Raw genomic sequence first — 10,929 nt, 5'->3', positions numbered from 1 at the left:
GGGGAGTAGGTGGGCGTAGGTAAGGGGAGGAACGTAGAGAATGTTATTCCACAGGAGGGGGCTGGTAGTAAGGGTTTGAGTGAGTGGGGAAGGGGTCAGTGCCTCTGGATGCATGGTCATGGTGGAGTTATCAGGGTCCCAATTTCAAGGTGGTTGGGAATCTGGAGGCACCATGACCCTGGTGACCAAAACGGGTGCTGCAAGACACTGGCTACTGAGGGAGGGGCGAGAGGGAAGTGCCCAAGAACTGTGGACATATGCAAGTTCTGTCCGTTTATCCCCATGGTGGCAAATATTTTTTAGGCCACAGAGGATAGAAAATTCAAGAGTTCCCCCTAGTGGCCAATGTGTTCCATTGTCAAGGTCTTATTGAGGCCAAATCTTAGTGCATAAAGAAATTAGCCATTCAGGACAGATTGTATTGGAAAGTCCCAATTTATAAAGATTTTGTAGGAGGTAGCCCAGGGGCGATAACAGATATGGCTTCGAATTGCAAGATCCCATTTTAAAAGTCTCTGCCCAATTGCGGGCTCAAGTCTATCACAGTGCATCCACTGGGATAACTCTTGAGCCAAAATGGGATAGGGATTGTGAAAATTGAATGGTAGGCGTCCCAGACCATGCAATTTTCACACCAGCTAAGCCCACCTTAGCCAGTTGGATCAGACTTTCACTGAGCGATCCTGACTTCAATGGAAAGCCCAAACATCAACAAATAAAGACACAAATGAACCCCCTACCGTACCAGCAAAGAACATAAAATGAGAGCTCACCAAGATGAAGCCAATCTAGCCTGTAAGCCAATTTGAGCCTGGCAGAGAGCACAGGCAAGAAGGGCCTTTTCCAACACATGGCCTTGAGCCTGTGTAAAAAACAGCACCCCTGGCAGAATCTCCAAAATGTTAGGAATATTCCTAAAAACAAACCTCTCTCCACCAACATAAATAATTTAAACCAGACCAAATTAGGACAAATTAAAAGATATCCTGGTAGCCCGGAGGTGATGACGCAGCACTTGGGAGGCAGAGGCAGGCGGATCTCTGTGAGTTCGAGACCAGCCTGGTCTACAAGAGCTAGTTCCAGGACAGGCTCCAAAACCACAGAGAAACCCTGTCTCGAAAAACAAAAAAAACAAAAAAACAAAAAAAAAAGATATCCTGGTTTAATTGGACATCTGTGCCCTCAGTGGCCCAAGGGGGGAAGAGAAAGCAGACACAACCACTGAAGAGGAAGATGAAAGACCCCATGTTTATTCTCTGGGAGAAAGTTTAAGTAACCTGTAGGAGTGGTCTTGAACTTTCCTGAGGAGGGGTCAAGGTTTGGTGGGCTTCCAAAGATTGATGCCAGGGGCTGAAATTACAACCATATTTTGCAAGACCAAATGGCCAGCATTTGGAACCTGTTGGCCAATAGAGGGAACCTTTGGCCTGTATATCATTTTTAGGACAAAAGTCCTGATTTTTGGTGAACTTGGACACCTGGACCAGATTCCTTACATAATTGCTTTGAAGGACTTTGTAGCACACCCTTGCCCTTGGTTAAAGCCCTGTATCTCCACAGTCCCGGCAATGTGGGGGATCCGAGTCTTACTTCTGTGCATCTTGGAAATGTGTGAGTACTGGTGTCTGGTGGTCACCACCAATAAGAGATGATATGATCATTGTCTGACAGGGTATATATGATATGGATTGTGAGTCCTATGGAAGAAAAAAAAATGTAAACCTTTCAGGATAGAATTTGCTGATCAAGGAAAATGGACTCTGATTGAGAAATGGACTACTGGTAAAACCTGATGTATTCAAATGTATGATGGCCCTGGGCCTTATCTTGGGCCAGTACCAGGGGCCCTCTTCACTATTAGATTAGAAGTTCAGACAAACCCCACAGTGGCAATAGGATATAATTCAGTCTTGGTACCTCAGGAGGCTCTAGTCACCAGACCCCCAGGAGGGGGCCAGACACCAGTAGTCCACTTGGGAACCAACCCTCAGAGCCAAGATTCTTCATATGGTCAACACCCTTTATGAGACTTGGTTTCAAAATCCTTCCAGGTGATAAATGCCTTGAAATCCAATCTGACTAAAGAATGCTGGCTTTATCTGAATACCCAACCCCCTTTCTATGTCAGAGTTGCAATAGCTGGTGTTTATACCTCAGTCTTCCCAAAATTCTGCCCTTGGAAAAAACAAGAAAAAAATTTCACTACAACATCTGACAGGTACAGGGACCTGTGTAGTGCCCCTTGGAAGGCAAGCCCCAATGGGTCTATGTAACCAAACCATCAGCGTACAAAATAAAACCTTCTATTCGGCATCTGTTGGATGGTGGACTTGCACGTTGGGACTCAGTCCCTGCATCCATGGGACAGTCCTTCACAGAGGATGAGGATTTTGTGTGATGGTCTAATTGTTTGTCAACATAAAATACTATACAGAGGCCCAAATGGAACTGACCTATCCTGTTCCTGTCAGGGGAAAACGGGCTATAGGAGCAACAGCTATATTGCTCTCTTCCCTGATAGGACTGGCCATATGTGGAGCTACTGGGGTGGGCACCTCAGACTTAGTCCTCCAAGATTACCAGGCCCTACAGTTGGCCATCAATTCAGATCTCAAAAACATAGAACAGTCTATATTCAAGTTAGAGACCTCCTTAGATTCCCTGGATGAGATTGCCTCACAGAATCAAAGAGGTTTGGACCTCCTCTTCATTTGCTGCCTTGGGGGAAGAATGTTGTTTCTAAGTCAATCACTCTGGGGTAATTAGAGATTCAATGGCCTTGTTAAGGGATTAATGATAGAGAACAGACTGGCTGGCGTGGAAACTGGAAGGTAGGAAAGCTTGTTCAACTGGTATCCCTGGTTAATCACTACTCTCAAACCTAATAGGCCCCCTAACCATCTTGCTCCTGCTACTTACTCTTGGTCCCTGTCTCATCAACAGACTTTCTCAGGCTGTCATTTGAGAAAGGGTCAATACTGTTCAACTGATGGGATTGAGGTCCCAGTATCACCCCCTTGAGCTCCGGACAGATAGGATCCATGATTGAGTCCTGTCATTGCTACTTTGTGAAGGGAGAAAAATACAGAGCCCAAGGCAGCTTTTCCAGGCAACTTGGTACAGACCTGTCAAGATGGGTTCTATAGATCATCAGGAAGATAGACCTGAGTTTCAGTTTGCCCTAGGACAATGTTAACCCTTAGACTCCCTCCTGTTCCCTAGGACCTTTTCCTTGACTTAGCAGGAGAAAACATTAACAGCTAGATAAAACTTGTTCTGTTTTTACCCTCAAAATGACTAATTCAGTTTCTTTATTAGCTTTAATTGAAAAATTATTACAGAGTGTTGAGTTCTAGTCTTGTAAAAGCTGCTAACTTATTATAGACTGTTAGGAAATACAAGTTAGTCAGTCATCCTTAAAGTACTGATATAATTAGTTACAGGAATAAGCCTTATTAAGTTCTCTGTATTTGTTTTCAAAGTCAAACTTAAAATAAGTAACTAGAAACAAAGTTTGTCTAATCAGATATGCCTAGGCAGTCCTCATACATCAGAGATCTGCTGAATATGGCATTTAAAATAATGATAAAACTCTTATTGTAGTAGACAGAGACTCTGAGATCCTAGCAATAACCCAAGGTCTCAAAGAAGTTTATGGGACACCATGATGTCTCCACCTGGATTACAATGATGCTAACCACTGGGCAAGGTGCCTCAGTGCAACACCTGTTGCCAGGACCCAGTCCAGACTGTGGACAAATAGCAGGACATTGGAGAATTAATTGCACCACTTTTGCCTAGAAAAAATAAGGTCAGTTTTTTCCATGTCCCTCTTCCACAGGAAAAAATTTTATCTTATGGGAATAGCTAAGACTGTAAGACTACTGTTTTGGATATTTCTGCCTCCAATGCTATGGAGACCTGGGTATGACTAACTGTATATGGACTCTTGTCCCTGTCATTTTTAACAGATTCAGTAACTACTTGATTTGTACTAAGATATATTTTATTTATCCTTCTGAGATCTCTGAGAGTATTGATGGCTAGGGAAGTTATAATGTCAGTTTAGCAGCAAAAGGTATCCAGATCCTTCCAGAAAGCTATAGCCAGCTTGGTAGTGCATTCTAAACTAGGTTTCCTAAAAAATGTTTTAATGTCTGAGAACATAAAGGTTCATAAGCTTTGAGGATCTAAAAAATGACTCAAAATTTAAATACAGGGTAAGATGTTGAAAATATTTCTGATTTCTCCCCCCCCCCCATAGTATAGTTCTAATAAGCTGATAGAACAATGACCAGTTACTGTTTGGGTCAAAAGTTTAAGATTTTAGATTTATTCTCATTGCCATTAAAAATTAACTAAAAGGTGTTTCTCATCAGGCCAAAGGCATCTCTTCCCAAACCATACATGTATCTAAGGACAGCAGAAAAATATACATGCTTCTAACCAAAATCTGTAGTTTTTGCCAGAACTCAAAGGTATGAGTCTATTCTTTCTGTTTACAGATACTTGTTATCTACAATTTTTCTACAATATGGATTTCAATAATGTATTATTTTTCTTTAAGTACATAAATTTTAATTTCTGTTCCTAGTTTAAACTTATCTCCAATGGGCTTCCAGTTGGCTGGAAGATGCATCTAAGCATCGGTTGCTGATGACAACCTGCTCTGAATGGTGGTGAGCCCTGAACTTTCTGAAAGCTGATGTGGACTAGTCCAGCTGATACGAACATTCCCTGTCCCTTTCAACAGAGTCTGATGAGCGCCACATTGCCTGAATTCCCTCCCTACCTTTGGCTAGCCTTTCAACCTGCTGGGACCCTGATAACCATGCCCCATGTCAGTTTGAAGTAGTTGCAGAAAGGAACATATAATCCCATGCTCCCTGATCAAAAAAGTTTGAAAGGCTGAGACAAGGGGGAACTCCCTGGCATAAGGAACAAAACAACTAGCTATAGTGTCGATTGATATGCCCGAAAAGTAGGCCCAAGTTGTCAACGGATTTATTAACATAAGTAGTTCTTAGATCCCAATAATTCTTCCTTAAAAGCATGGAACAAACAAGCAGCCTTCTCAAAACAGTTTCTGTACACAGTCGACTGCTTACTAAGAGACTATATGTCAGTTAGCCTGGGTTACATGATTTTTCTGATGTATACATAAGGAAAACTTGAAGCTTCCTAGTCCAACATATTTTTGACTCTGTAACACTCTAAATTTTCAGGATTGGGTCCTGTCATTGGTGCTTGTGATGGGGGAAAAGTAGGAACCAACCATGATAAGCTAAATAGAAACAGCCCATCCAAAGGAAGTTCTTTGCTTCTAACCATTATCGCTGGTAAGACTCAGCCATCGATAAATTTAATGGAGGCCTGAGTTTCAGTAGTTTACTTTGAAGCATACCCAGTTTCAGGGAGAACCACAAACTGAGATTACCTGAGCACCACTCAGGAACACACCATCCAAAGGAAATGCCTAATGTTCCAACCATTGTAGAGAGGATCACCTGCCAGCACACATTTATCAGAACACCCCTAGACAAATGTCAGCCAATGAGGCATCATGAACCTTAGAAATCCCCGCCTCCCCCCCCCTACCTTTACTGCTATAAAAATCCAACTCTAGCTGAGCTCAGGGCTCTACGTTTATTCCAAAATGTTGGACGCACAGAAGGATTGAGTTTGCAAACTTGCAGAAAATAAAGGCTCTTTGCTTTTACATACAGGACACTGTCTCCTTGTTGGTTTTAGGGGGACTCTATGGATCTGGGCACAACGCCAAGCAGGGTTGTAATAATACAGTTTCTGTGTGGTTATTTTGGGTCTTGGCAGCCAGGAAACAAGCAAGCAACTTCTAACTAGAGCAAATGTCCCTCTTTTTAGAGCCTTGAGAATAAGGTGAAAATTTCAAGCAAATTTAAACAAAATGTAAATGAGATTGCAACATGAGAACTGTTGTGCGTGTAAGTAAAGATCTTTACTATATAAAGTTTAAATAAATTATCAAAATCTTATAATCTTATATGATAAACTCTCAGGTCTTATTTTGTGCCTAAAACTGAGTCACATCCAAACTGAATTTATAAGTGGAGTTTTATATATATAATATAGTCTTTAAAGAAACAGAGTACAGACAATCATGGATTAAAGATAATAAAATAAGTATTAAACTTGTAGAAAAAGTAATAGAGTAAAAATAATAAGCCATGTAAAGATGGAAAATTCACAGAGTATAAATTATTTATATTATTGTGTTTTTTTTTAATTTTTTTTGCCTGTGAAGAAGATAAATACAGAGAGACATTTCATTGTGTGGGCTGCTAAATTAAGCCAGCATATATGTTCTAAAGATATCATGACTTCAAAATTTGGGTCTAAGGATTTGTTGCTTTGGAAAAGAGGTTCTGTTTTTTGTTTCCACAGAAGATGAGACCCTGTGAAATCCTAATAAACTAACGTGGTTTGATGAATCAAAACCCCCTGAAAAGTCCCTGTAATCATCGTCAAAAATTACTTCGCCCACCAAAAAGCAGGAAGGAGTTTTGAGAGAACTATATCCAAATTCTCTAAATGATTCTTTATAAATATTTGTTTACATTTAAAGGTCTGTAAGATGTAATTATCTTTAAAGAAAAAAAAGAGAAAAACAAAATTAGTAAAAACCCCAACCTTGGCATCATTTCTAGGTAGAGCTATGATCAATTCCCTCCTCCTGATGTTTCCCATCCTGACTTATAATGATTCTACTAGGCTGATTCTTGCGTCACCTCTTTAGCCTAACCTATCTCAGGATGCCCCACTCACCAGTTCCAAGATTCTAATGCTAAGCAGGTAGAGAAATCTTGGGTATTACTGGTCAGTACCCAATGGTCCCATGTGTGTCTCATGTTCCTGATTGAGAATCACAGAAAGTGTGCAGTGTTTTCTTGTTGACTCAGAGCTAGAGGACTGCTGACTCATAGAAAACTGCTAAGAGTCATTCTCTGGTCTGGAAACACCACCTACCCCGAGTCTGAAATGTTTATAAAATGGAAAGCATCATCTTCAAACACCAACCACAGACTTCCAATAAACCAGTTTTCTATCAAATTATCTTATTTAAAAGAAATAAAGTATCTTTTGAGGAGAAAATGTTATATTTATTTTAATTCACAATGAAAATCAAATCCCTTTTCTTAAAGACCATTAGCTGGAGTTTCAGCTGAACATGACTGTTATTAAACAGCCTAGGTTGACGGCAAATGAGGCATCCACCAAACGGCATCCAAATCAAGTCACCAACATCACTGTCCACAAACAGTAATTTCAGGCAGTCATGACTAGGTCCCCATGTTAATATTCCTCAGAATATGGGTATTCAGGGTGGTCAGCAAAACTAATAGAAATAAAAGGAAACACACACTATTTGATCTATTTCTACAATGTAAATTGTTACATCTAGGAAGGCACCATCAAGGTGCTCTTATTTTGTTCCTAGATCAGTTGCTAAAAGTGATATACTTAAAATCATTTACAAACATGTATAAGAAATGTTTTAAAATATAAATACGTGTACTTTTCTTAATGTATGTCCAGTTGCCTAGAATCAAACACACAAAGACCTGTGATCATAAATATTCATCTTCCTTAGCTTCATTTATGTATCGAATCAATGAAGAGTCAAAAATCCTTTGCAACTTCAGTCCCCAAAGAAAGAGAAAAGTACAAGTCATCTTTAGTCAAAGGTAACTCTACACATTGATGAAAGCAAAAATACCTTAATGTACCTTAAAATATCATTTATGCCTACTACTTTCACTTCCATTTAATTAATAGTAGTGCATTAATTATTTACTCATTGCTCATTCTGTAAAAAGTAATGTATTAAACTCAGTTAGGAAAAGAATGTCCTCCATAAAATGGGCATCCATTTCTAAGGAGATAGCTGTATAATTTGTAGAACTCTACATAAAAATAACAATCCAAAATATTCATTGATAAAAATCATTACTTGCTAAAGTGTGGCAAGAATTATTCATTACTTACAACAATGACTCATCACCAAATTATATTTCTCCTTTGTCTTCATTCTGTTCTTTACTAACAGAAATCTTAAGAATAATATATATATATAATATATATATACCAATTTTACATAGCTTTGTAGATTTTCTAATCCTCCTTCAAACATTATTATATTTATTTCTATTGAGAATGAAAATTATAACAAGCAGAAAATATAGATAGATGACAAATAGGCATGCAGATAGATAAAAAACAAAAATATAGATCAATAGTGAATATATACATTTATGTATACATGCAGGTTTCATTTATAATACAGCCTATATACAGTATTAAATTTTGTAACCATAGATCATAAAGGGAAACTAAAGATCTTTTGGTAGCTATTAATTCTCAAATATAATAGTGTTTTTTTCCTGAAGATTCTTTTCTTACTTTAGACTATGACTATCAAAACCTTCTTTTTGTTTTAGAATGACACATCCACATTTTCAAATACTCAGAAACAAGTACTGTACTAACTATGTCCATGGAAAAACTTGCTACAGATGAATAGGACATTAGGTTTCTGGACCATCATGAATGGAAAAGCAGGGGAGAGACTTGGACCTGAAACAAACTGAGGTGAGGTGTTTACTTACCACTTAGTTGGAAGATATCGAACATTTCTGTTCAGGCCATCTAGGGTTTTCATATCCTCGGGAGACAACTGGAATTCAAAAACCTTTCAGAAAAACACAAAGGTTTTAATATTTGAATGAATCAGATTTTTGTCTGAAAAGCAATGTCAGTAGAACACATCTCTGAAAACAATGGACTTTGGTTACTAAAACATTCATGATTATTAAATGCCAAGTAAAAATGAAGAAAAATTGCTTTGAGATATATTAAAATTACATAATGCCTTAAACAGGAAAAATCACAAAGGCAGTTTGAGGGGGAAAAACAGTTGACATACATAGTTTTCAAGAAATCTAGAGCAAAATTTCAAAAAGTAAAAAATTGCTCTTTTCAGCATTTTGTAAGTCAAAATTTACCCAAATTCTAATTATAACATGTTCATGTAAGGACAAAAGAGTTGACTTAAAAAAGAATCTTATTTTAATTTGAGACATTTTAACTTCAAAATGATTTTTCACTAACAGTTCACATCTTAAACACATGCAGGGCTTAAGTACTTCGGTGCCTTAAAAATATGGAGACAGGTAAAGGTGGAGGGAAGGGCAAGAAAATTTGTCAGCAGCTTAATAACTGCTAAAACTAGCAAGACACAACATTAGAATACTGAGAGAAAATAATGAAACAGAGAAAAGGACTCAAAAATGCAATTACTCTGAATAAATCACTTAAAATTACATATATCTTTTGGGATCTATATTTTACAACTTATAAAAACTACATTTTGAGAACAATTTGGGGGGTAATAAGACAAAGCTTTAGTAAAATAATAAGGGAAACTCTTGCCTGACAAGTGAAAAGATGTGATGGTCAACCACATAGTAAAAGTATAAGACTGTAAAAGGTCCCTCCTTTTCATAAAGTAATAAGAAGAGAATGAAAACAAGCAAAATTTAGAAGGCAATTCAGCAAACTCTTCTGAATCTGCCTAACAATCACTATTGATACTGTGCAAATACAGCAAACATATAACCCATATTTTTTGAGAAAATATACCATCTTTTTACTTATTACCTAGATTTATAAGTTATTGCATTTTCATAGTTCTATACTTGAACTACCAGTGTTCATTTATGTGTGTGCATGTATGTTGCTTTTAAATAATCCATATATATCATTTTCAAATTATCACATGTATCATATTATAGCATATATATTTATATAAGATAAATACTACATATACTTAATATATGATTTACCATATATTTATGAAACATATATCTATCATTTTTATAAATTTAACACATCATTAACCACTCACCCCTGCTCACTTCTGCGGGCATTTATTATAAAAACTGGGCTTATTCTTCTCCAGGACCATTTCTAGGAACACCAGCAAAGCTTGCCTACAACAGTGAGACAGTTGTAGTTGCCTGCCAGGCTTAAGTATCAGAAGTGCCTTTGGTTCATTGCTGTGCTCTGGTTTTAATACCAATTTTTTTAAATTAAATTTATTCATTTGCTTTACATCTCTAGGACAGTTTCCCCTCCCCATGTGCCCTGCATCTCCTCTGTTTCTGTTCAGAAAGAGGCAGGCCTCTGATGGGTATCAAGAAAGCATGGCATATCAAGTTTAGGAAAGACTAATATGCCCTTGTATTGGGGCTGGGCAAGACAATGTACTCACTTACATGTAGATATTAGCTGTAAGTAAAGGATAACCATGCTACAATTCACAGACCACAGAGGCTACATAACAAGGAGGGGTCCGAGGAGGAATGCATGAATTTCCTGGGGAAGGGGAAAATGAAGAGATCTCACTGCAGTTGGCTGGAGATGGGCACATGAAGAATCTGGTTTGGGGTGGATAATGGGGAAGAGTGTTGAAAGAGATGACTTGAAAGGGCACATTTTGGAGCCAGGCAGAAACCTGATGTAAGGGAAACTCACAGGAATCTAGAATTAGAATACCTGAGCATACAATGAATTAAAAATTAAACCATAGAAAAGTCTAGAATCAAAATTGCTCAGTCCAGATCCCTCACTTCAGAATATAAAGAAGAGGTCTATGTGAAAGGGATATATAGTACTTGGCTGACAAGGCAAAGCAAACTCTACATCATCTCCAACATTGACTCTATCAAGTTCATACTGCTGTTTATGTCATAGACAAAACATTTCTCGATGCACCTGAAAGATCACATGCATCAGCCGGGCGGTGGTGGCACACGCCTGTAATCCCAGCACTCGGGAGGCAGAGGCAGGTGGATCTCTGTGAGTTCGAGGTCAGCCTGGTCTACCAAGGGA

At 38.3% G+C, this 10,929-nt stretch overlaps 1 pseudogene; it reads right to left on the bottom strand.

Moving 5' to 3' along the window:
• Positions 1-7,332: 7,332 nt before the first annotated feature.
• Positions 7,333-10,929, bottom strand: part of LOC101988724 — a 10,456-nt pseudogene continuing 6,859 nt past the window's right edge.

The sequence above is a fragment of the Microtus ochrogaster genome, chromosome 16 (genome assembly GCF_000317375.1).
Source record: "Microtus ochrogaster isolate Prairie Vole_2 chromosome 16, MicOch1.0, whole genome shotgun sequence".
NCBI classification, from domain to species: Eukaryota; Metazoa; Chordata; class Mammalia; order Rodentia; family Cricetidae; genus Microtus; species Microtus ochrogaster.
This window is presented reverse-complemented; position numbering and strand designations above follow the sequence as displayed.